The sequence below is a fragment of the Ceratotherium simum genome, chromosome 5 (assembly GCF_057802395.1).
Source record: "Ceratotherium simum simum isolate JZ-2026a chromosome 5, ASM5780239v1, whole genome shotgun sequence".
NCBI classification, from domain to species: Eukaryota; Metazoa; Chordata; class Mammalia; order Perissodactyla; family Rhinocerotidae; genus Ceratotherium; species Ceratotherium simum.
This window is the reverse complement of record NC_141904.1, coordinates 80,711,594-80,737,928: the sequence shown is the minus strand read 5'-3', so window position 1 is coordinate 80,737,928 and position 26,335 is coordinate 80,711,594. Positions and strand designations below refer to the sequence as shown.

The 26,335-nt window shown below is 40.6% G+C and overlaps 1 long non-coding RNA gene across 1 annotated transcript in view; it reads left to right on the top strand.

The window, feature by feature from the left end:
• Positions 1–134: 134 nt before the first annotated feature.
• LOC147917099 (uncharacterized) overlaps positions 135–26,335 on the top strand; it is a 169,761-nt gene continuing 143,560 nt past the window's right edge. Inside the window, exons 1-2 of the long non-coding RNA XR_015552262.1 lie at positions 135–299; positions 376–484. This is a non-coding gene — a long non-coding RNA (uncharacterized LOC147917099). The remainder of the gene's footprint in view (positions 300–375; positions 485–26,335) is intronic.

Genomic DNA, 26,335 nt, shown 5'->3' with positions numbered 1-26,335 from the left:
GGGTCTGTCTCATAGCTTTCCCCTGCTCAGTTAAGCTGAACTCAGCAGCATCCTGAGGTTTTAGGAAGGATGTCAGCTGAACTTTTTTCCAGTCATCCTCTTCAGAATTGTTTTGTTCCTTTCACCACAGGGTTCGTTGCTCACTTCTGCTTTGATAGGCAGGACCTGGGAGGCTACAGAGATGAAAGAAATGTGATCGCACTTTTCCCTGCTGATGGCTGAACGTGCTGGGACTTACACTTGAAAAAGCATCATCATCTCCAAGTGCCTTTTAGGAGAGTCCATGCTATAGAATAAAGGTGAGCCAGGAGAGGAAGGGGGCAGTTCTTAATGTGTTTTTTAAAGTCTTAAGCATTTAAATCCTTTCTTAAACAGCAACCCCCTTGGAGAGGAGAGAACATAGCTTTGAAGTTCTTGCCTGGCAGCTAAACTCCTCAGAGTTCTATGAAGTTGGAGATGATGGTGAATAGATACCCTTTGAGAGGTAGGGGTGAAGAATGGATATTGATTTGTCCTTTTGATCCATGATGTTCTCCATCTCAGAAACGAGTAATGCTTCCCAGGGGGCAGAGGATGAAGTCTAAACTTCTTAACCTTGCATTTAAAGGCTTCTGGAGCCAAGCATCATTTATCTTTTTTGACCCCATCTTCTAGTATCTTCTCCATGGTGTTCCAGTCAAATTGTCCTCCCCACTGGCCTCCAGCTATGCTTTGTGCCTTAAAAATTTAATTACATTTTTTTGGTTAGGGAAGGATAGAGTTTTGATTGATGGAGAAGAAATCTGAAAACTACAAAGCAGAAGATGGCATTCATAGTTCTATTTGAAATTAATCCTTGTTGGTAATTGTCATAGTACTTCCAGTATTTTAAAATACGTTAAGTCTGTGTATAATTACTATGTTGATATACTTCTTTAAAAAAATTACAAAAGTGATATAGGAAATTACAAAAGTGATATAGAAAATACATACTTCACATGAGAAAATATTACAGATGAAACTAAAGTTTTGTTTGATTATCCTTGCCAGTTCTGATTCCCTCTCACCTTCCCCAGAAGTAACCACTATTTTGATTTTGTTGCATGTTGTTAACTGAATAATACATAGTATTATTCTATGTTTATTTTAGTTCACATAAATGGCATCATATGGTTTGTAACTTTCTATAATTTGTATTTTTCACACAATCATGTTTGTTGATATCTAGGCACGTTGTTCCAAGTAGTTCAAATTCATTGTCCTTACCTACTACTCCCCACTGTCTGTTCTGTTTATCCATCCACCTGCTGGTGGGTATTTGGGCTGTTTTTGCATCTTTGCAAAGCTGTAGAGAAAATGAAGGTGATTTTTCACGCACATGTGCAAGTATTTCTCTAGTGTGCCCAGAAGTGTTATTGCAGGGTCGTCGTATCGGCACACTTTCAGTGTTCATGGAAGCTGCTAGATTACCCCGTCCGTTGACTAGTTTGCGTGCCCAAATAGAGTTGGCAGAGAGATATACTTCTCAGATATTCTCTCTCTTTTCCCTCAAATTTCACAAGCCTAGATTCCCTTTACTCTCCTCTCTTGTGGATATCTGTTTATCAAGATTCCATTGGGATGACATATACTGGATAGTCCTCTCATTTGACATTTACTCTTGATTTTGACTAGTTTTGTTTACTTGTTCAAGTCTCTGCCCGACTGAGTAAACAAGCTTAGCATGCATGCAGCTCACACATGCCTTTGTATTCTGAAGTGCCTAGTGTCTCACCCAGGGAGAGTGCCAAGGAGAGCAAAATTTAATCTTGCTTCAAGTTTAGGTTCTAAAGTCAGTTGAAATGTGAACATCCAGGATAGTCAAAACCACCCTTGATATTTTTAATTGCTCAAAATATGCTATCTCTAAAGAAGTTACTCTTAGCCAATATTTTCCTGCAGCATTACACCTCATCAACGCTTCTTTGCTTGATCAACAGATAAGGGTGATGGACCCTCATAAGATAAATACATACTGTAATTTTTAAACACATTTCACGTAGCATGTGAGCTACATGTATTTCTCCTGTGAGAGGCATGCAGGGCATGTAACTGATGGTGGATTTAGCAGATAAATGCTCTCATCTCATCCTTATATTGGGACATCTGTGTTCATTGACTGGATCAGAAGGAATCAAATCACCTGCACTATTCAAAGTGCCTCCCTTCCTCTCCCCCAGACCCCAACACATGTATCTGCGCTTGCTGTGCTCTGTGATGTGACCTCACCAAACATGTTAAACAATACCTGGGTGAGGCAGATGAGCAGCACAGAGACAGGGGAATAAGCTCCTATCTCCTTGGTCCTGCCCCACTCTCTTTGCCTCGATGAGAGAAAACGATGAAACTGAATCCAGCAAACATGGCAAGAGGGTGGCTTTTCTGTAATTAATCTCCTAATACTCTCTGGGATTTGACAGAAATAATTAGGTCCCAATCACTTTTCTAAAGGTCATTTTCACTCTGCTGTTGTGGGGACCATTTTATTTAAAAGCTCCAGGACTCAGCGTTGGAGTGAGTTAGTAATGGAGGGAAGAATGGCCCTGAATATGTACAGGCATATTCCTCTGTGCCTCAGGCACTAATTTATTCTCGCAGTGGGGGAGAGATTGCTCACTGATTGTTGTAAAATACAGGTTTTATTTTTATTTAGGTAGGGCAAGGCCAATAGATTAGGAGATGATGGCCATTGAAAATAGAGTTATTTACTCATAGATCTCAAGAGGAGGGGTCACACACGCTGCCATGGGGGTCCACACGGGCAGTACTGGAGGGATAGGTCAGGAGGCAGAGGGAGTGGGGGAAAATGTGTGCAAGAGCCTTTATTGTGGTTTTTGTGGGTAGGAAGGGGTGAGGCAGGGTAAGCAGGATTAGGATGGGCAAGTTTGAACAATTTCAATGGGCTCTGGAGTGTAGGAGCTGTCCCTAGTAGTCTGGTTCCTTCCCTGGGGTGATTAGGGCAGGCGGATAGTGGCCTGGAGTGTGTGAGAGCCAGATAAGGAAGTGGTGGGGGTGTGGGCTCTGGACTGGTTGGTTTGCATATGGAAACGAGCTTGCAGGCCAGTTGTTTCCTGTCTCTGGGAATTGTCTAACCCTGGGAGGGCAGTCCCTCCAGGGTCAGTAAGACCCCAGATGTCAAAGCATTAGAACACAGGAAATTAAAAGCCTGGTTAATACGATGATGTTCTCTATGGTGATAAATATCGCCTAGGTGTGGCTCGGTCTTGGGTATCCACATACTGTGTTTTGTGTCCTTCTGTGAAGAATAGAATAAGCTGTCCAACAAAGGAGTAATGTAAAATGCTACAAATTGAGTGTCAGTCATGGAGATGGAGGAAAGGATGGAGCCGGTCTTGCAGATCTGCTGTCCTTCCAGGACGTCTTCTCACTAACGTATTATAATGTTATCATCACTTGCTCCCCAAAGAAAAAATTTTGGTTTGATATGCAAATTTGTGTTAATTTGTTACCTCTTTCAGATAAGATATTTGCATTTTGAATACCAAACCAACTGATCTTTGTTCTCAAATTGACTTCCTCATTAAGGGTCCACAGACTTGTGAATGGTATCGCCATCTGCCCAGAGCGCCAGCCAACCCAGTAATTTGGGAAACACCTTGACCCCTCCCTCTCCCCACCCTGAAATGTGATTCCTCACTAAGTGCTCACTATTCTTGTCCTGAAGCCTCTCATATCCATAGGTTTATCTCCATTTCCTCTCCATTCGCTGACTTCAGCATCACTTCTTTTCTCATCTGAGTTCTTACAACTTCTAGACAGTCCCTGCTCTTCTCAGGAAAAACGAGAGAAAGCACAAATCACCAAAATTAGAAATGAAATCAGGACATTACTTTCAACCCTACAGAAATTAATAGGCTGATAAGGAAATGTTAAGAATAATTTGATGCTAACAAATTAGACAATTTAGGCAAAATAGACAAATTCCTGGAAAGACACGAATTACCAAAAATGTTTTAAGAAAGAAATAGAAAATCTAAATTGATCCATAGCAAATAAAGACATTGCATTAGAAACTGAAAAAAAAAAACTTTTCACAAATAAAAGTCTAGGTGCAGGGGTCCGGCCCAGTGGCACAAGCGGTTAAGTGTTTGCGCTCTGCTGTGGCGGCCCGGGATTCACTGGTTCAGATCCCGGGCGCGCACCGACGCACCGCTTGTTGGGCCATGCTGTGGCGGCGTCCCATATAAAGTGGAGGAAGATGGGCATGGATGTTAGCCCAGGGCCAGTCTTCCTCAGCAAAAAGAGGAGGATTGGCAGATGCTAGCTCAGGGCCGATAAAAAAAAGTCTAGGCCCAGAGGGCTTTCCTGTTGAACTCTATCAAACATTTTTTTCTCTTTTTTAGGGAAGAATCCTAATCCTGCACAAACTTTTTCAGAAAAAAGAGAAAGAAGGAACACTCCTTAACTCATTTCATGATGCCAATATTACCAAGATACCAGAAACAAAGACATTACAAGAAAAGAAAATTACAGATCAATATCCCTCATGAACATAGACCATAAATTCTTAACAAAATTAACAAATCAAATCCAGCAGTATATAAAAAGGACTGTACACCATGACCAAATGAGTTTATCTCAGCAATTCAAGTTGTTTTAACGATTGAAAATCAATGTAACATACCATATTGATAGAATAAAGGACAAAAACACGTGATCACATCAATGCATGCAGAGAAGCACTTGAAAAACTGTAATACCCATGGGTGATAAGAGAAGAAAATTCTCAATGAATTTAGAAGGGAAGTTCTTCAAACTGATAAATGCAATCTATGAAAAGACCTCAGCTAACATGATTTTTTAATGACAAAAAACTGAATCCTTTCCCTTAAGATCAGAAACATATAAGGCTCTCCACTCTCACCACCTCTACTAAAAAATGTGCTGAAGGATCTAGTCCATGCAAAGAAGCAAGAAAAAGAAATTGAAGCCGTACAGATTGGAAAGAAAGAAATAAAATTATCATTATTTGAAGATGTCATAATTTTGTATGTAAAAAATGTAATGACTACAATTAATAAGCAAGCTTAGCAAGGTATCAGGATTCAAGATGTATAAGCAAAAATTTATTGTATTTCTATATACTAGCAAAAAATCTCCAATCTGAAAATGAAGTTAGCAATTCAATTCACAGTAGTATCAAAAGGAACAAAATAAATAGGAATAAGTTTAACTAAATGTGTGCAAGAACCGTACACTGAAAACTACACAACATCACAGAAAGAAATTTAAGATCCAAATAAATAGAGAGACATACCATGTTTATGAATTGAAGTCCTCAATATTGTTAACATGGCAGTTCTCAAATTCGTCAATAGATTGAATGTAATCACAATGAAAATTCCATCAGGCTATTTCTGACCAGGATACGTCTTGGAGTGGATTACTCTCAGTTAAATTTAGCAGGTGTCCTGTAGGCCCTTTTAATATGTAAAGTCGAAACTTCTTATATTTCTGGAAAGGTTTCTTATGTTATCATCTTAAACATTCATTCTGTTCCATTGTTTGTTTTCTTCTTCAGGCTCAATTTAACTATTTTTCAGTTTGTCATTAGCACAAACACCACTCAATCTCCTCCCCAAATATCCCGCCTAAAGGAGTTAGCTAGAATGTGTGTGGACCAGCCTCTGATGTCTCCTTACTTCATTTTCATGTTCTTTCTCATTTGTGAATGACTATTCTAAAGAAGGGATCCAGGGCAACTGGGGATGGTAATCATAGCCTTTCTTGAATGTATTAGTCTGCTAGGGCAGCCACAACAAAATACCACAGACTGGGGGGCTTCGACAACAGACATTTATTTTCTTAAGTTCTGGAGGCTGAAAGTCCGAGATCAAGATGTCAGCAGGGTTGATTTCTCCTGAGGCCTCTCTCCTTGGCTTGCAGATGGCCACCTGCTCACTGTGGCCTTACATGGCCTTTTTCTCTGTGCATGTCCATCCCTGGTGTTTCTCCCTCTTCTTATAAGGACATCAGTCCTATTGGATTAGGATCCCAGTTATATGACCTCATTAAACATCAATTACCTCTTTAAAGACCCTATCTTCAAATACAGTCACAATGAGTGTTGGGCTTCAACATATGAATTTGGGGCATATGAACAGTTCAGTCTGTACTACTAAAGATGCAAGTTTTCTGGTAAAACTCCCACTGTATTCTTGACTCCCCTTGCTTCTGTGATCAAACAAACCCGATTGCTTCTCCTTGCCTTGTTATTCCTCCTAAAGGCTTATCAGATTTCCCCCAAATAGCTAACATTTACCCTGCTCTTATTATGATCCAGGTACTATTTTGAACATGATAAATTTTGAAGATGAAATCATTTTGGTTACTGTGGTTCCTAGCATTTCCTTTAGATTCCTTCTTAGCCTTTTCATCTTTTTATTTCCATTCCCCCTCTGTTCTTGTGTGTTGTCTAGTTTTTCTATTAGAGCCCTTATCATGTTAATCACAGTAACTTGAAATTCTCTGATAATTCCAACATTTGGGTCTGATTCTGATTCTTGCTTTGTCTCTTAAGACTGTGTTGTTTCTTGTCTTCTGGCGTGCCTTATAATGTTTTGTTAAAAGTCAGACACATTGTATTGAGTACTAGAAATTGAGGGCAAGAGGGCTTTAGTGTGATATTTTATGTTGATCTGGCTAGGAGTTGGGCTGTTTAATAATTTTTGCAGCAATAGGTGTAGGAGACTCGAAGTTCCTCTTATGTTCTTGTTTTTGTCTTCTTTTCAACTTTGAGCTTCCCTAAGTCCACCACCTCAGAGAGAGACGGCATCTTACAGCTCTTTCAGCTATAGTACAGTATGGTTAAGTTGGAGCCCTATTGGTGTGGTGGTAATGTGCGGAGAAAGGGAGCAGTCTATAATCTTCTGATTAAGTCTCAGGCTTTTAGTGGCCTGTGACTTTCACAAATGCTTATTCAGTGGTATAGCTTTTTTATTCCCCTTCCCTACTCCCTTCCCTGGCTGCAGAGTTCTAAATCAATTTCCTTGAATCCCTGACCCATGACAACTAAGTTTTTTGCCTCGTTAGTTGAGACAAGATGGCTACAGAGTACTTGAGTGGGAGAAATGCCCTTCTCCAATCTGAGATGAGGCCCCTAAAATCTCTTCCTCTGAAGAATATGCCCTTGTTAGGGACTCACATTGATTACTCTTCCCTCCCTCTGTCAGAAACAGGAGAGGAGCTTTCTTGGACCTTTGTCTTGAGAACCTTACAGAGTTCCTTGAAGTAAAGCCCAGAAAACGTGCCTTCTACCAAGGAATAAAAAAAAATGCAACTTCTCACAAATAAATGTCTTGGCCAGGATGGTTCCACTGGTGAATTCTAGCAAACATTTAAGGAATAAATAATACCAATCCTACACAAACTCTTTCAGAAAAAAAAAGAAGGAGGGAACACCTCCCAATCCTTGTGATAATGCCAGTATTATTGGGATATGCTTGGCCTCCAGCAATTCATCAGCGTTACCATTTGAGTGTTTCCCCCGGTTTACGCCCTCAGCGCTTCTGATCTGGGTGGGCAGATCTTAACTGTCACCCTTGATATACACCTGACTCTCCAGATTTCCGGGTGGTGGTTTGCCCTGCAACCTCAGTTCTCTGACAGATCCAAGAAAAGCCACTGATTTTTAACTTATCTAGCTTTCTCTTGTTGTAGGATGGGAATGAAGACTTCCAAACACTTTTCATGTCAGAGTTGAAACTGGAAGCCTTCATGTATTAAATTATTTAATCCTCTAACCCAAGGAGACAGATGATATTATTATTTCCATTTTCCAACCAGGGAAAATGAAACCATGTACAAACAGACTGTTTCTTTGCCCATGATGATACTGTTAGTCAGCGGTAGAGCCAGGTTTTAAATTAATTCAACTTATTTTCTTTTACTAAGTAACCCTAATCCTTTTCCTTCCTTCTATACAATTAAGTCACCCTATCAATTCTACTGATCATCGATGCCAATTTAATGCCCACCATTTTCCAGGTGAGTTTTAAATATAGTAACATTTGTAAATCACTTAATACAGTGCCTGACACAGAGTAAGTGCTCAATAAATAATAGAAGTGATGTCTGTTGCCCTTATTATTTCATTTATTCCTCACAGTGACTTTAGAAGGTAGAGTTCTCCTCATGCCATTTTCTGCAAGGGGTGGGAGCCCCTCGACATTCTGATATAATTGGGCTGACGTGCAGCCTGGGCATTGCGATTTTTGAAAGCTTCCCAGGTAATTCAAACGTGAAGCCAAGATCAAGAGGCACAGCTCTAAAGGCATGTTGATCAGCCCCATCCCATTGGTGTCATGAGGGAGGAAGGACCCAATGTGGCCAGATCTATTTTTTCAAAAAAGAAGCTGAAAGTTTGAGTTATAATGTGATATTTCCTAATTCAAAGTTGTCTCAAATCTTTTTAAAACAATACATGGACTCCTGGGAGCTCAATGTCAGACTGATACTTCGCAACTATTGTGAGGGGAATCAAGTTGGAGAGTTCAGTGGTGCTCGATTGGCTCCTGATTAGATTAGGCCAGTGGTTCTCAAAGTGTGGTAGATGGACCAGCACCATTGGCATCACCTGAAAACTTGTTAGAAATGCAAATTCTCAGGCCCAGGCCCAGACTTACTGAATCAGACATTCTGGGAGTGGGGCCCAGTATGTAAGTGTAACCAACCCTCCAGGTGATGCTGAGACACGCTCGAGTTCGAGAACCACTGGATTAGATTATTTTATCCTTTCCTTCTTTCTTGCATTGCATGGATAGTCCACAGTAGCAGAGGGGACCTACGGAAGAGAACAAACAAAATAGTAATCAGAATATCAAGATTCAACTCAGCTACGAGGCTGCAGAAATATGGAGCTGCACGAAAGACAGATCCTTCCTTTAAACCCGGTTTGAAGTCCAAATTAGGGAAAGCTGAGCTGATATGGCGGCACTTTAATTTGTTCGGGTCCCACCTCTGCTATGTGTGTCTTGAAAGGCCCTTTAAATCAGCGTACTACAGGGTCTGCATGAAGCCCCTTGTCTTTTCAGCTATTTGAACTGTAAAGGGAAGGGAAGGAGCGTGGCTATGATTAGAGTAGGAAAGATTATTTATGCTGTGTAGGATGCGAGCCATGGAAAGATGTTTTTACAAGCTGAGTAATAAAATATTATAAAAGGAAAGTAATATGGAACTGTGAACAGTTCCATAGTTTCAGTATATTCATTTCCCAGATTAAACGTACACACATACACACACACACACATTCATATAAACATATGGTGTGTGTAAATGTGTGTATGTGGGAAAAGCATGTGGAACACACTATAAGAATTATGAGCAGTTGATGTGAACTCCTCAAGCCAGAAAAGGTTTCAGGGTATGTGATGAAGAATGCTGACAAATTGAAAAAACAGACTAGAATATGAATTGAGAGACGACTTGAGGAATATTGCTATTGGCTGTTCAGACCCTGGGGGTGTGGTATTGCATAGTAGTTGACTACACCTGATTTAGATTCAGACAGCCCAGGGTTTCCATCAGGCTTCTTCCCTGGAAAGTATTTGGGGCTAAGCAGATTTAGCACTAAGGCTAATGCTTGTAGATAGCTAATTCAGGAAAGAGACCGGACAAAAATTATAAGTGTACAGAGTGTTTTTTAAAAGTGAAGTCGCTATGGGATTGCATAACGGGGCATGAATCAGAGTCTGGAAGTGAGTTGAATCAGAGAAAAGTGAGTATTGGAGCATGAGTAGGAATTAGCTGTCAGTGGCTTTATACCTTTGGTGAGTAATGTCAGAATCTCCTGGAGTGCTTGTTAGAAATGCAGAGGACTGACTCCCTCCTGTGTCCCCACCCCAGTCTCTAATCCCTGCCAACTAATAATCTAAAAGAGCAACCAGATCATTGTGGTGTTACAAATGATTAGTGTCATAACAATGGTGGTGGGTACACAAACCTACACGGGGGATAAAATAGTATAGAATGGAACACACGCGCACACACACAGACACACATACACACACATGAGGACAAGCAAAACTGGGGAAATCTGAATAAGGTGGATGTCGATAATATCCTGGTGGTGATATTATACAATAGACTGTAAGTGTTACCATTGGGGGAAATTGAGCAAAGGGTACAAAAGATTTATTTTGAATCTACATGTATCTTTATATTTAAAGTGGGGGTCCACAATGAGATATCACCCCATGCCTGTTAGAATGGCGATCATCAAAAGGACAAGAGATAGTAAACGCTGATGAGGATGTGGAGAAAAGGGAACCCTGTGCACCCTTGGTAGGATTGTAAATTGGTGCAGCCACTATAGAAAATAGTATGAAGGATCCTCAAGAAATTGAAAATAGAACTACCATATGATTCAGCAATTCCACTTCTGGGAATATATCAAAAGGAAATGAAAACTCTAATTCAAAAAGATATTTGCAACCCCATGTTCATGGCAGCATTATTTACAATAGCCAAGACATGGAAACAACCTAAGTATCCATTGATGGATGATTGGATACAGAAGTTGTGGTATATATATAAAATGGAATATTATTCAGCCATAAAAAATCAGGAAATCCTGCCATTTGTGACAACATAGATGGACCCTGAGGATATTATGCTAAGTGAGACAAGTCAGCAGAGAAAAGACAAATACTGTATGATCTCACTTATATGTGGAATCTTGAAAACAAACAACAAACTCAGAAAAAGAGATCAGACTTGTAGTTACCAGAGGCAAAGAGTGGGAGATGGAGAAATGGAGGAAGGTGTTCAAAAGATATAAACTTCCATTTATAAGATAAATAAGTACTAGGGATGTAATGTGCAACATGATGACTATTACTCACACTGCTGCATGATATATAGGAAAGTTAAGAGAGTAAATCGTAGGAGTTCTTATCACAATGTTTCTTTTTTTGCTTTTTCTTTCTATTGTATCTGAGATGACGATGTTAACTAAACTTATTGCGGTAATCATTTCACAATATATATAAACCAAAGCATTATGCTGTGCACTTTAAACTTATACTCTGATATATGTCACTTATATCTTAATAGAACTGGAAAAAGAAAAGAACAAAAAAAATAATAAAATGGGTTTCTTGTAGACAACATATAGTTGGGTCATATATGATCCACTCTGACAATCTCTGTCTTTTGAATTGGTGCATTTAGACTATTGACATTCAAAGTGATTATTGATATAGCTGGATTAATATCCACCATACTCATTACTGTTTTCTATTTGTTGACCTGTTCTTTGTTCGTATCTTTGTCTTCCACTCTTTTTTTGCCTTTTTTGCTTTTAATTGAGCATTTTAAATGATTCCGTTTTCTCTCCTTTCTTAGCATACTGGTTATCTTTCATTTTTCAGGTTTTTTAGTGGTTGCCCTAGAGTTTACAAAATACATTTACAGCTAATCCAAGTCCACTTTCAAATAACACTATACCATTCATAGGTGGTGTGAGTACCTACTAATAACAAAAATAATACTAACTCCTCCCTCCTGTCACTTGCATCATTGCTGTCATTCATTTCACTTATATGTAAGTATACAAAAGGATATATATACACATACATAAGATATACACATAAGCATACGTAAGCAAATACATTGTTGATATTATTATTTTGAACAAACTGTTATCTAATAGATCAATTAAGAATAAGAAAAATGAGTTTTTATTTTACCTTCACTTGTTCCTTAGAAGCTCATTATTTATTTATGTAAATCTGGAATTCTGACATATATTATTTTTCTTCTTCCTAAAAAACTTCTTTTAAGATTTCTTGCAAGATAGGTCTACTAGCAACAAATTCCCTCAGTTTTTGTTTGTCTAAGAAAATATTTATTTCTCCTTTACTTTAGGGTTATCCTTTGAAGGATAATTTCACAGGGCACAGAATTCTAGGTTGGTGATTTTTGGCTTTCAATACTTTAAATATCTCACTCCATTCTCACTTGCATGGTTTCTAAGGAGAAGTCAGATGTAGTTCTTATCTTTGTTCTTCTATAGGCAAGGTTGTTTCTTTCCCCTGCTGGCTTCTTTCAGAATTTTTTCTTTATTTTGATTTTCTGTAGTTTGAAGATGATGTAAGCCTAGGTGTAGTTTTGGTTTTTTTTTTTTGCATTTATCCTGTTTAGTGTTCTCTAAGCTTCCTGGATCTGTGGTTGGTGTCTGACATTAATTTGGGGAAATTTTCAGTCATTATTGTTTCAAATATTTCTTCTGTTCCTTTCTCTCTGTTTTCTCCTTCTGATGTTCCCGTTATGCATATATTCCACATTTTGTAATTGTCCCATAGTCCTTGGATATCCTGTTCTGTTTTTTTTCCAGTCTTTGTTCTCTTTGCTTTTTAGTTTTGAAGTATTCTATTGTTCTATCTTCTAGCTCTGAGATTCTTTCCTCAGCTGTGTCCAGTCTACTAGTAAGCCCATCAAAGGCAGTGTTGTTGTTTTTTTTAAACAATTCTTTTTTTTTTTAAATTTTATTTATTTTTCCCCCAATGCCCAGTAGATAGTTGTATGTCACAACTGCACATCCTTCTAGATGCTGTATGTGGGACGCGGCCTCAGCATGGCCGGAGAAGCGGTGCGTCGGTGTGCGCCCAGGATCCGAACCCGGGCCCGAACCCAGGACGCCAGTAGCAGAGCGTGCTCACTTAACCACTAAGCCACGGGGCCAGCCCAAAGCCAGTGTTTTTTATCTCTAGCATTTCTTTTTGAGTCTTAGGATTTCCATCTCTCTGCTTACGTTGCCATCTGTTCTTACATGCTGTCTACTTTATCTAGTACAGCCCTTAGCATATTCATCATAGTTGTTTTATATTCCTCATCTGATAATTCCAACATCCCTGCCATGTTTGTTTCTGATGCTCATTCTGTCTCTTCAGAATGTGTTTTTTGCCTTTTTTTGCCATAGTACAAGGCATACTATGCCTTGTAGTATTTTCTTGATAGCCAGGCGTGATGTACCAGGTAAAAGGAACTGCAGGAAATATGCCTTTAATAATGTGGTGTTGAGATTTGTAGTAGGGGAAGCATTCTACAGTTGTATGATAAGGTCTGTCTTTAGCGAGCCTATGCCTCAGGACTATGAACTTCACGAGATTTTCTGTTTTTTTCGCCCTCTTAGGTGGAAGAGGACGGCTAGAGTGGGCTGGAGTTCGGTATTTCCCTCCCCCAGATCAGTTGGGTTCTGATAATACCCACCAGGTTAAGCTCTGGTTAATTAGTTTCCCCTGAGGGCAGACTTTTTAAAGAAAGCAGGGTGCTCTGGTGTATTTCAAAATGGTTCCTTTTCCTCTCCCTTTGCCAGCAGCTTGAGGGGATTTGTCTCCAATATTTACTGTAAGAACCTGGTCAAGTTCCTGAAGGTAAATCTCACAATATTGTGTGGGTTCATGTGACTGGGTCTCCTTGGGGTTTTCGGCTCTCAGTGTTGTCCTTACTGAGCCTCCAGCAATCCATCAATTACAGTTTAGGTTTTCTTACCCCAGCATCATATTTTTTTAAAACCCTAGGTCATTCTAATATCGATCTAGAGTTGAGAACCAATGTAGAAGTGCAGTGAGAAGCCACTGAAAGTTTTTAACCAGCTTGAACATGACTTGATCAGATTTTTGTCTTAAAATTATTCTGGCTTTAGTGATAAAATGGATTGGATGAAGACTGAGAACAAAGAAGGAATTAGGAGGCTATTGCAGTAATCAAAGTGAGTGGTCACAGTGGTGCCTTACAAAAGAGAAATGACAGTGGGGATGGATGTTTAAGTTTTATAACTGGCAAGACATAGTAATTGCTAGGAATGAGACTGAAGGAGAGTTTTTGAGACCCAAGTACCAGAGGAGGCTGGAGAAATGTGATGGTCAAAATGATTCTAAAGTTGAGGGTGGAGCTTGATTCACCAATGAGGAAAATAGTGAGAAAACACATCCACCTGTGATCAGCAAAGTCCAGAATTGGATTAAAGGGACCAGGATGCCACTATTGTGGCCTCTGACTCAACAGCAGAAGCCAACGCAAGTGTTTTAGGAGATCTGAACTGTGCTCAGGAGTGTTGATCCTACAGCTTTCCCTAAATCAACAAGAAGGGGGACATGATGTGGTGAAAGTGCTCTATTAGCCAGGCTTGTTAAGAGGGAGGATGCCCAGCGGAACAGAGGGAGGATAACTAGGAAAGGGAAAACTGAAAAGGAAGAGAGCTGTGAGGAGGCTAATTATAACAGTGAAGGTGTGGAGTAATTATAGGCCAGAATTACTGATAGCAATGGGACTGGAAGGGAGGGGGTCATTACAAGTGAAGTTATAAGCGAAAAATCAACAGGACCAGGTGGCTGATTGAAAGTGGAGGGCCATGGAGAAGGAGCCCAGGAGCCAAAAGCACAAAGAATAAGAGTTGGAATGGGGCTGAAAACAGAATGGTAGGATGGAGAGTAGGTTTTGGCAGAAAGATGAAGAGTTTGGTTTGGGGCGTGTTTAGTTGGAGGTAGTGGTGGATGAGACCAATTGACGTGTCCATTCAGATAGCAGCTGGAGAGAGGAGGCAAGGGATGGTGGCCAAAGGGTGTCCTCAAGGCAACTGCCAAGGACAGGATGTGCCCAGGTTAAACTCCACATGTTTGCTCTTTATGTTCAGTGTTGATCTAGCACACCAAGAACTCCCCAAAATAAACAAGGATAACCCTTTGTTAGCAGACTCTGAACAGTTCCAGGATGGCATATGTCGAGGCAAATAAAAACAGAGGCCATCATTTGTAATGTAGGTCTTCAGTGAAGAACTGTTAAGGCAAATGCCAAAGAACTTTGGATGCTGACTCAAGTTAGAGGGGGTGCTGGTTTATGCTACTTCTACTCACCTGCTGTTACTGACTGTAGCAAACACAAGGCTTGGTCCTCCAGTTCAGAACTTGGCAAATTACAGCCAGGAGGCCAAATCTAACCCACCCCCTGTTTTGGTAAATTAAGTATTACTGCAACATAGCCTCACCTGTTCATTTATAGTCTACGTGTGGCATCTTTTGTTCTATAACAGTGGAGTAGATTAGATGCAGTAGAGACCATCTGGACCTTACCAGAAAATATTACCTTACCCCACCTCAGGTTCATCAATGTTTACACCAGTATGCAGCTTGAAAAGTCTTTAACAACCCTACCAACCACCTTCACCACGAACGCCCTGATATCCATCTGTTCATTCTTGCTCAACACATTCTTTGTTATTAACAATCTTATTTAAGGTTCCCTGCAGGTTAAATCCCCCCACCTGTCTGCGTGGAGCAAGTAGCTGTCCTCCAGCGTTTACCCCATCTTTCCTATTTGAGTGGGATTCACCCCAGTCCTTTGCCATTGTTACTAATTTAGAATTAACTCTTTACCTATTGAAGTTCAACATTTGAGGAGAGCAGAGGAACATTCTTTCTTCCCTTGTATATGAAAGTAGAAGGATTTAGTCCAGGAGCTACTGACAGAATCCAGACTGAGAGAGGGGGAAAATATTGAAAGAATTTTAGGAAGATTGAGCCATGATTCCTAAACTATCAGAAACCTCCGAATGACCTGAATCCAGCCCAGTATCAGGGCCTTATGATTATTTCCTTTGTCATTTAAGTCAGTTTGAACTGGGAACTCGGCTACACGCAACATTATGAGTCCTAAATGACTGGTCCTAAGATAGTGACTTGTCAGTTTCCCTAAGTGATGAGATTGGGGGGCCACACCCCCTAGGCAGTGGCTAGCAATGGAGTTTGTGGCAGCTTCTCCACGTGGAGCCATCCTCACAGCGCTTCTCCTGGGCTCAGCTCTCCTACCATCTGCTTTGGCCTCCATCCCCCTGCATCTCAGATGCTGAGGTTTGTTCTGGTCATTGTTTGGATGTTCTTCCTGTGGGTTGGTTTTATTGGACAGCTTAGTAACAGCCTTCACTATTCAGGTACTTGGTCCTCTTATGAAATTAAAACATCTCTGTTAATTATTCTGTGATTGTAAGGATCATCAAGTAAGCCTGGCAGTTTTTGGCAAAAAAGGACTTTATTGTGGAAGGGTACAGGGTGCCTCATATGATGGAGAGAAATGCTGAATTAGCAGAACTTGGAAAGGACAGTATCCCGGCAGCTCTCAGGGGCTAATAAGCAGAAATGAGTGGACATGCTCTTCGGGGTCCAGCTGTTGAGATGAAGCCACTCTAATCGTCTTGTGCCCTTGTGTTTCTTCACTCAAAATCCAAGCTCCCTAGAGAAAAGAGACTCTGGCCTAGCATGGGTGTGTGTTCATTCCTTAGCTAAAAGAAAATAGGAGACTTTGCTGGGTGGGCTCTTCAGGACCATATGCAACAGGGAACGAGTGGCTATCCAAAGGAAAATCATGGCGTGACTACCCAAAAAAGAGAGGTGGGATGACCCACAGGAAAACAACAGTTGCCTGTTATAAAACTCTGCTTGGATGCATAGGGGCCACATTCAGTAACACTTGGTCACTTAAATCGTGGTTCTCAAACTCGAGGATGTGTAGGATCACCTGGACGGCTTGTTCCAACACAGATTGCTGGGCTCCTCACCTAGTTTCTGATCAGTAGCCCTGGGGTGAGGACCTGAGTTTCTGCATTTCTAGCAAATTCCTAAGGTTTTGTTGATACTGGTGGTCTGGGACCCAGACTTTGAGCCTGATTGTATTATATAAATGGTATTATTTTTGTAGACTGTAGTTAAAAATGTTTTTCTAGCAATAATGCATCAACACCTCTGCTCTGAAAAAATTGAACTCGTTACATTCCTAGTTATAACTCAGTAGCTGTTGACTCGGGCTTTAACTTGTGAATGATAGTATGTGTGTCAGTGAGAGGTCTTTTAAATTGTCTTTGAACGCACCTTACCCAGTCTTCTTGAGGGAAAGCCTTATCTTTACCCAATTGTAATGTCCATGTTAAAACCTGTGATGAAAATCAATCCTATGGTCTGTTGGAATCTATCCATTTTGACAGCTGCAGTTAAATTCCAAATAACTACAGAGGATAGAGGAGGCTCGTTCTTGAAATTGTTTTGGTAGAGCCTTATCATCTAAGGAGAGAAGGTGTTCCTCGATCTTACCTCTAACAAGTTTCCCCTCAACAAACCAGATTTTTTGTTATTTCTCATAGGAAGAGGGAAAACAAGAGACAAAGTTGAAAGTGTTGGAAATGTTAGTGAATTTCTAGTGGATTGTTTGGTTTATAGAAGATGTTCATAGCTCAGGAAGGAACACTGGATGTGCTCTGGTGATATCATCATTTGAAGTTAGTGTCCAGAGAGGGGAAGTAGCTTGACCCAAAATCACACAAAGTTGGAGTCAGAAACAGAACAGGGTTCCCTGTCTCTTGATTGTCAGCTCTGATAATGTTGGTGGTGACAACACCAGCAGTATTATCATTATTGCCGTTGTTATCATCTTCATGATAATAGTGCTTCATGAGCCACGGTGCTGGTTACCATTTATTGAGCTTACAGTTTGTCAAGAATTATGCTAAGTGCTTAACCGATATTTTCTAGGTCAGGGGTCAGCAAACAATGACCTGTGTCCCATCTTGGTAAATAAAGTTTAATTGGGAGACAGCCATGCTCATGCATTTGTGAATTGTCTATGGCTGTTTTGGAGTTACAGCGGCCGAGTCAAGTAGATGTGACAGCAACCGTCTGACCCACACAGCCTAAAGTATTTACTGTCTGGCCCTTTACAGAGAAAGTTTTCTGACGACTCTGACCTATTCCTGCATCAGCCTGTGGTGCCAGCATTATGATGCCAGCTTCTTGATGAGGAAAGAGAGGCTCAGAGAGAAACATGCCCCAAATCATACGTACCGTTGAGATGGAATCCAAATAGAGATCCCTCAGCCTCCAAAATTTATGTGTACTGTACTTGGTACTATTTCTGATGAATTTGGCTAATTGTATGGATCACATCTCATTGAAGTAATATAGTAGATTTTAATAGTGTGACTTGTTTCTTCTCCCTTAAACAAAATAGTGACATTTTAAAACCAAATAATGAGAACTGGTCCCTTCAGGATAATCACATCACAGTGGCATATTTACTTTTAAAAGTAAATCATGTTTTTTTTTTTATTTTATTTTATTTATTTATTTATTTATTTATTTTCCCCCCAAAGCCCCAGCAGATAGTTGTATGTCATAGCTGCACATCCTTCTAGTTGCTGTATGTGGGACGCGGCCTCAGCATGGCCAGAGAAGCGGTGCGTCGGTGCGCACCCAGATTCGAACCCGGGCCGCCAGCAGCGGAGCGCGCGCACTTAACTGCTAAGCCACAGGGCCGGCCCAAAAGTAAATCATGTTTTATGGCCATTGCCAAGTTAATGAAATGATTATACTGCCAGCTAAGTGGATTTTATTGTCCCATGCTTTTCACACGACACCTGAGACTTGACTGGTAGGCAATGAAACACTTGATTGCCCAGTGGGAATTTGAGGCCTGAGCATGGAGCCTGGACTTGCCTCAAATGTACCTGTATGTTTGCATACGGTGCTAATTACCCCAATACTTCACTCAAGCAGGTGCTTTGTGTTGCTTTTAAAATTTCCAATTCGATCCTTTAACTCAGGGCTCTCAGTCTTTACGTGTATCACAATTGTATGGGAGCTTTTAAAAGTCAAAGACCTGGGCCGGCCCCGTGGCTTAGCGGTTAAGTGCATGCGCTCCGCTGCTGGCGGCCCGGGTTCAGATCCCGGCGCACACCAACGCACTGCTTCTCCGGCCATGCTGAGGCCGCGTCCCACGTACAGCAACTAGAAGGATGTGCAGCTATGACATACAACTATCTCCTGGGGCTTTGGGGGGGGGGAGGAGGATTGGCAATAGATGTTAGCTCAGAGCTGGTCTTCCTCACCAAAAAAAAAAAAAAATCAAAGACCTAAGCCCAGGTTCCATCCCCCCAGCTTAATTAATTGTTCATTTACTGTTCTTTGTTTAAAGATTATTCTGGTGTGTAGGCAGTGTTGAGAAACTCTTTTGAAGAATGATGTTACCAATGACTTGATATTTGAAGACATACACCCCTGGGTTATGGTCTCCCTGGCAGCAGGAAAAGTTAAAAATTTCTTACTAGAAGGAGCAACAGGGGAATTGCATATGTTATCTTGAGGTTTGTATTTCTTGCTCTGCACATCCATTTCTATTTTTCCTTTTCAGCTGGTCCACATTCAATTGATTATCTTTAGGAAAAAGGAACAACCAGATAGTATAGATTGGTAATGTAAATTAAACACAATCGAGCATCTGTTATCTGAGGAGGGAGAAAAGTGTGGGTAATCCGAAGCTCAAGAAGAGTTAAGCATTGGGTCTTAATTTATTAGATACAGAACAGCTGCTTCAGAAATACTAGGCATCCTTGCTAAATTGCAGATTTCTGGGACCTACCCCAGATCTACTGGGCCAGAATTTCTAGGGAGGGGGCTCGGGGAGCTATACTTTTCAGATGCTGTAAAGGTGATTCTTATGCACATGAAGTTATGATAATGGAGTATATCAAGTCATGTATTTCTGTTGATGTTTTGAATGTTCCCGTGTTGAAAGAGAGAAGGTAGGGGGAATAGGCACACAGGCATGTTCACCTGGCAGAATGATCCATTCATGTTTTTCATATGTACGTGCACATGTTTACTTACACATGCATGTACATCCACACACGTGTCTATTTCCTGTAGCCGAGCACAAGTGCACTCACACATTTGCACTTGACCTCCCTCTGCCTAGAAGGAGCTCTTTGTACATCTGACTCTTCTCATCATTCAAATCTCAGCTCAAATGTCATTCCCCCAGAAAGGCCTGTTTTGGTTATTGGGGTAGACTTACGGCAAACGTGTGTCTAGTCTTCATTTCTCTTTGCATCTATGCCTTTTGCAATGTGACTTTGCAGCTTCTTTCATCAAGAAGTGGAGTCTCACCTTGAACCTCACCTTAAGTCTGGGCTGGCCATGTAAGCTTATTTGACCAATAGTATGTATCAAAGACCTAAGCCCAGGTTCCATCCCCCCAGCTTAATTAATTGTTCATTTACTGTTCCAATGTAATTCCAATGAATTAGTTATAGGCTTCAAGTGGGCTTGCATGTTTCTCTTGTTCTCTTGCAATCCTGCCCCTATCATATAAACAGGCCCAGGCTAGCCTGCTGGATGATGAGAGACACATGACCCAGTCATCTCGTCATCCCAGCTGACGGCCAGTGTCCAGACATATGAGTTGAAGCCATTCTATACCAGCCAGCCACAAGCTGATCTCCTACCTGACTGCAAATTCATGAGTGAAGCAAACCAAGATCAGTCGTACCAGGTTCAGATCAGCAGAACTGCTTAGCTTACCTCTCAATTCATGAGAAATATTAGTTGCTATTTTAAACCACTATATTAAGAGAAATACTTGCTATTTTAAGTCAGTATATTTTGGGGTGCTCTGTTACACAGCAATAGCTAACTGATACAACCATCTTTTCAAAAGGCCTCACTTCATTACATCACCATTTTGTATATAGTCTTCTATTTCCTTCTCCTTATCTGAAATTAACTTGTTTGGTTTTGCCTGATTTTCTGTGTAAGAATGTAAATGCATTGAGATTAGAGTCTCTTTCTGTCTTATTTTCTGATGTATCTCCGTGCCTAGAGCAACATCTGACTGATAGCAGGTACTCAGTAAATATTTATTGAATCAATGAATGCATTTCATATAGGCATCCTTTACAGATTTAGCTTCCTAACCCTATATTCCTAAGCCTTATTATTAGAGTTAAAATTTACCCTCAGAGGGTCTATAATGGGAGCTTGTGGGATGTGGTTTATCTAGTATGTGTGATGGGTTGCTGGAAAATGCCAGCATGGGATATTAAATATGCCACTCTGGGTGCACAAAGCCTGTCATGATAACTGCAATGTACCCACATACCTACAATCCCAAGTGGGTCATGTCACATTTTGTTTTAGTCCCAGGTTCTTTCTGCTGCCTTGACTACTGTTAAAACTTGGGAGGTTGGGGAGATATTTTAAAGATGTTAAATGTTTTAGACAGGGCTTCATATTTTCCAGGGAATCCATTGTCTGTGACACTCTGTCCGCAGGTAATGTTACTCGCTTCTTGTGCATTGAGAAGGAAATCCCATGGCATGACTTGTCCTAGGGAAGAACATGAGATGCTGTGTACTGATTCTGCTCTTTTCTATTAGCTGTACATTCCTGACAATGTCTCTCTGCTTTGGGGTACCTAACTCGCACCTTCTCTTCCCAATCTTTCTTATTTCAGAAGCGAAATAGTATAGTGGTTGAAAATCTTCACTTTGGAAGCTGATTTCCAGAGTTGGCATACAAGCTCCACTGCTAACCATCTGTGTGACCTCAGGCAAATCACTTAGCATTTCTTTGCATCGGTGGGGTAATGATAGTACCTGTCTTGCATGACCATTATAAGAATAAATGATCTAATATATACAAATCTCCTGGACCAGAGCCTAGAAATATAGTAAACACTATGTAAGTATTAACTAGTGATATTATTATTATTGGTATCTATTATCAGTCAAATAGTTTTGGACAAAATATGAAAACCAGTCTTAGAATTTAAAGTTGGTTATCAGATTCCTACAGTGGGGTAATTAACAATTACTAATTTTAATAATGATAATACTTACATTTGGTGACTACTTACCTTGTAGTAGACTGGTGCTAAAACACTTTATATTCCTACCTACTGAATCCTTGTCACAACCCCACGAAGTAGGTGACTTGTTGTCCTTTTCCAGGTGAGACAGTCAAGGCTCAGAGAGGTTAAGAACATTGCCCACGGTCACACAGACTGTAAGCCAGGATTTAAACCTAGGCAGGCTGATCCTGTACACCACCTAATTCTACCTCTGACCACCCATAAGAGAAACAAAATGTAATAAGTTAGAAGTCACCTAACACAAGATACCACTCTTATTGATGATGCCATCTCAGTAGAATGCTGGAAACTTACCTTTGCACAAGACTGAGGAGTTTGTGAAACATTTCCACATGTGCGTTCTCATTTCCTGCAGCCCTCACAAAAATCTTGGGAGGTAAATGGCCTCCTTTTTCCCAACATATAGGGAACCAGAAGCTGGAGAAACTGAGTCACTTATTTTAAATTCTACAGCTACGTGACAGCGCTTTGACACAATTCAGAGGCCCCACGTCCAAGTCCCACACTCTTTTGACAACGGTCTGCTGATGTACTAGCGTTGTCTTATTGATTTATATTTCTCTAACTTCCAATCTGTGAGATTTTAGGCATATAGTAGCATAGAATTTTATAATTTAGGACAACAGATATTCTTTGAATGCATATAGGCTTAAAACAGCACTATAAAGGGGAGGCTTAAGTTACTTAGAGAACCCATTGCTTACATCTAACTAACATTTTATAGAGGTCAATTTTTTAAATGTGTTAATTAAACAAAATCTTTAGGTCCTAAGTCTACTTCTTGGTCAGAGTCTAATTTCGTATGCCATAGAAGCACATTTTCTAAATAGGTTTTAGGTGGAAAAAAATTAATATAACTTTGTAAAATGTGATATTAATTCATATTTCTTTACTTACGACTTTTCAGAGCCTTCACTTTCTTACCATGTGCTATGAAGCTCTGAAAAGAAGTAAAGCATACAGCCTGGCAAGTTCGTTTGGCCATGGAACTCCCTAGAACAGGGGTTGGCAAACTATTACCCCAGCACCAAATCCAACCTGTGGCTTGTTTTTGTTTAGCCTGGGAGCTAGTAAGGTTTTTTACATTTTTAATAGGTTGTTAAAAGACAAAGAATTATACAACAGACTGTGTTTGGCTTACAAAGCCTAAAAGATTGACTATCTGGCCTTTCATTGAAAAAGTTTGTCAGGCCAAATGCTACCTTGAAATAACAGCAACATCATTATTGCCACCATCATGGTAGCTTGTCTCTAAGATGGCATCATCAATTCCTTCTCCTTTTATACATGGAGGCAAATCTCTCATCAAAAGGTGGTGTCTGTCCTCCCACTCCTTGAGTCTGGGCTGGCCTGGGAGTTCTTTGGCCAATAGAATATGGTCAATGACATTATGGCAGTTTTGGACCAAATCATTAAGAAACTGCAGTTTCCACCTTAGTCTCTTGTAATCCTGAGACACCAGATAACAAATTCAACAACCTGCTGGAGAAATCCCATTGACAGGCCCTAAGACTACTTGAAGACAGAGAGTGGCCTAGCCGAGCCCAGCCTTCCAGCCATCCCCATGAAGGTCTCAGGTGTTAGTGAAAGCAACCTAGATCTTACAGACCAGTCCAGATGTCAATGGAATACCAACACGTGGAGAAGAATAATTGGCCAGTTAAGCCCTGTCTTAATAGACCCACACGATCATGAGATATAATAAAACAGTTGATATTTTAAGCTACTAAGCTTGGGGGTAATTTGTTACACAGCAATAGATGATTGGAACAATCCTCATGCTCATCCTCATCGTTGCCATCGTGGTTATTTTGCAGGCCATCTCCAGGACTGGCATCCCATGACACTTACTTTGAGAAAATCTGATTTTGAGAATGTAACTTTGTCTTCACAGTTTGGTGTTTTTATTACTTTACACAGACCATTCCACAAATGGTGTAAATTAGTGAGGCTGAACCTCGTAATTATTTTATCAAATACCATCATATGCAGAGGACTTTGTCAGGTGTGATGCACCTGCCGAGATAAGATAGCAGCCCAAACCTCTAAGCCCCTTAATCTCATATATATATCTTGCAGCCTGTACTACTGTCTAGGAGGAGAGATTTCAAAAAGCTAAACCTCTGCTATCTAGTTGTAGCAAAATCTCTTTAGGGAATTATAAGATCACATCAAAAGAAAAAAAGATCTCTATGTATGCACCAAAGCCCAGCACGTAATAGATGCTTAGTGATAGTATCTGGTGGATGTTTATTTCAAGCTCAGGAAGGCATCATTCCTTCACTCCTAGGTGGCTGATATTTTATCCCTGTCATTGACAATTCGCTCCATATGTCTTGTGTAAGCAACAGGGTACCCTGATGGCTTGCTTTAACTCATCACACTCCTGATTACAAGAATCCCCACTGTCTGCAGAACACTTCATTTCTTTAGCTGTGCACGTATGCCCTTCCACAATCTAGCCCCGTCTTATTTCCCCATGTGCTGCCTGAAAGTTAACTGAATTTTTTGTTGTTCCCGGAACATACCATGTCCTCTCATGACTCACGACTTCGTACATGCTATTCCCTCTTCCCTGAGTGCATGTTCTTGTTTTTCCATCTAATGTATGTCTTCTCGCCACAGCATCTCCAACTCCTAAGTCTGCTCCTCTGGTATGTCTTCCAGACTCCCTGGAGGGAGTCTGTCCAGGCACGTATACCTCTGTTACAGTTCTTACCACGTTTGGTTAAAATTGATCTTCTAGAGATTAGTTTTCCTTCTCTAGAAGCAAACTCTAAGCCTTAGTTTTTCCATCTATAAAATGGGAATACTTTTGCCTTCCTGCAGGCTTGTTTTGAGGACTAAACAAGATGTAGCATATGGAGGCACCTGGTACCTGCTAAGGAAAAGGCCCTCTGTAAATCTTCACTGTTTTCACTTCCTATCTGTTTATGGATGACTGTTTTCTCTTCCCCCACCTCCTCCAACACAGTCTGAGCTGCTCACTGGCAGGCAGTATGTCTCTGCTATTGTCCTAGCCACAGTGCCTGGCAAAGACCAGGTACTTGGTAGGTAAGTATTGAATGTATTGTTCTTTCTAGTCTTCTTACGTATCCTGACTAGTTACTACTTTTTGTTTAGAACAGCTAGCCTCCCATGGAGGGAAATATTTAAATAGAAAGAAAACACAGCTGTAAAAGTCCTCTTTTAAGTTCTGCAACATTATAATGTACAGAAAACACCATGCCAGATGTGGTCGTTTGTCCATCCCCATTGGTGGTGACCATGCATTAGGCCATTTCTGCTGTGAGTAATGTTTTCTTGGTGGAGAGCCAAGGACATATCTGGGCCCAGTCCCAGTTGTTACCCAACATGACTCAATGCCCTCCTTGCAATGTAGGGAATGGTGAAGACATAACGAGCTCACATTACTTGCAGGTGTCAAATTCAAGAATCTTCATGTTGATTTATCCTCGCTTGCTGTGTCTCTCCCACCTACATGGTGTAGATTAAAACAACAGATTGATGTACAGTTTCATTGAGATGCTCTTCCCTTCCCTGCTAATTGATTTTGGAGTGCTATGTCCTTTTTTTTACTGTAACTTATTGTGAACTCAGCTGAGGTTTTATTTATAATGTTTTGTTTTTCATCATCGTGTGAAATGACTGGAGTGGACACCAGCAAGAGTCAGTTGGTACAAGCTGGATTTTCAGGCAGAAGGCTGGTAGTTTACATGACCCTTCTAGTTCCTCAACATCCTTCAGAAATATGTGATTGGGCCAGAGTGCCGCTGATGTGTCACGTGGCTGGGCAAAAGCAGAAGGATCGTACTCCCTGTTGCTCTCCCCTTTCATGGGAGAGCATGAATGAGAGGGGTCTCATAGGGCCAAAGACAACAAAATTGCTTAGACTTCAGGAAAAGCTTAGGTGCCAGATATTTAGGCAAGTTCTAGGAGACACCAGCTGCTCAGCACCTGGGAACCTAGGTCAAAATATCCTGTAGCAGGGAGGCCCGTTAAAGCAAGAAGGCTGCTTGAGGGGCCACAATCCTGTGGGAAGTTGAGCTTGGCTGTGGCCCCTCCAGGTGGGTTGGGGAAGCCAACATCTCAGAGAGTTTGTTGCCAAGCAACCCAGAGAAAGAACCTGGGGTCATTTATTGGACCATCCTGCTTGTCTCCACATGCATTTTTGTTGTTGTTGAACTCTATCATTTCTATCTATAAACCCAAAGCAAGCAAGTCAGTGAAACATCTCTGATCCTGTAAACATACATGACAAAAATAAGTCCAAATGGCCTATATACATATGAATAAAATAAGAATTTTAATATTTTATACCTGAAAGGGTACCATGAAAGGGTGGGTGTAATAGGGAAGGATTTGGAGGAGAAATCTCAATCTTGGAAGCCCTCTCTCCTATTTTCTTTCTTTCTTTTATTTTTACTGTCCACAGCTATTGTATTCCTTTCAATTTCTATCATGCTGCAGCAATAGTTTATCAATATGGATTGTCTAATATCTATATTATAAAGCAGGAAGTTATTTCTGGTAGTAGAACATATATAGTTACTGTACATATTCACCTTGTAAACCAGCTAAGATGATGGCAGGAAGGAGTGTTGGC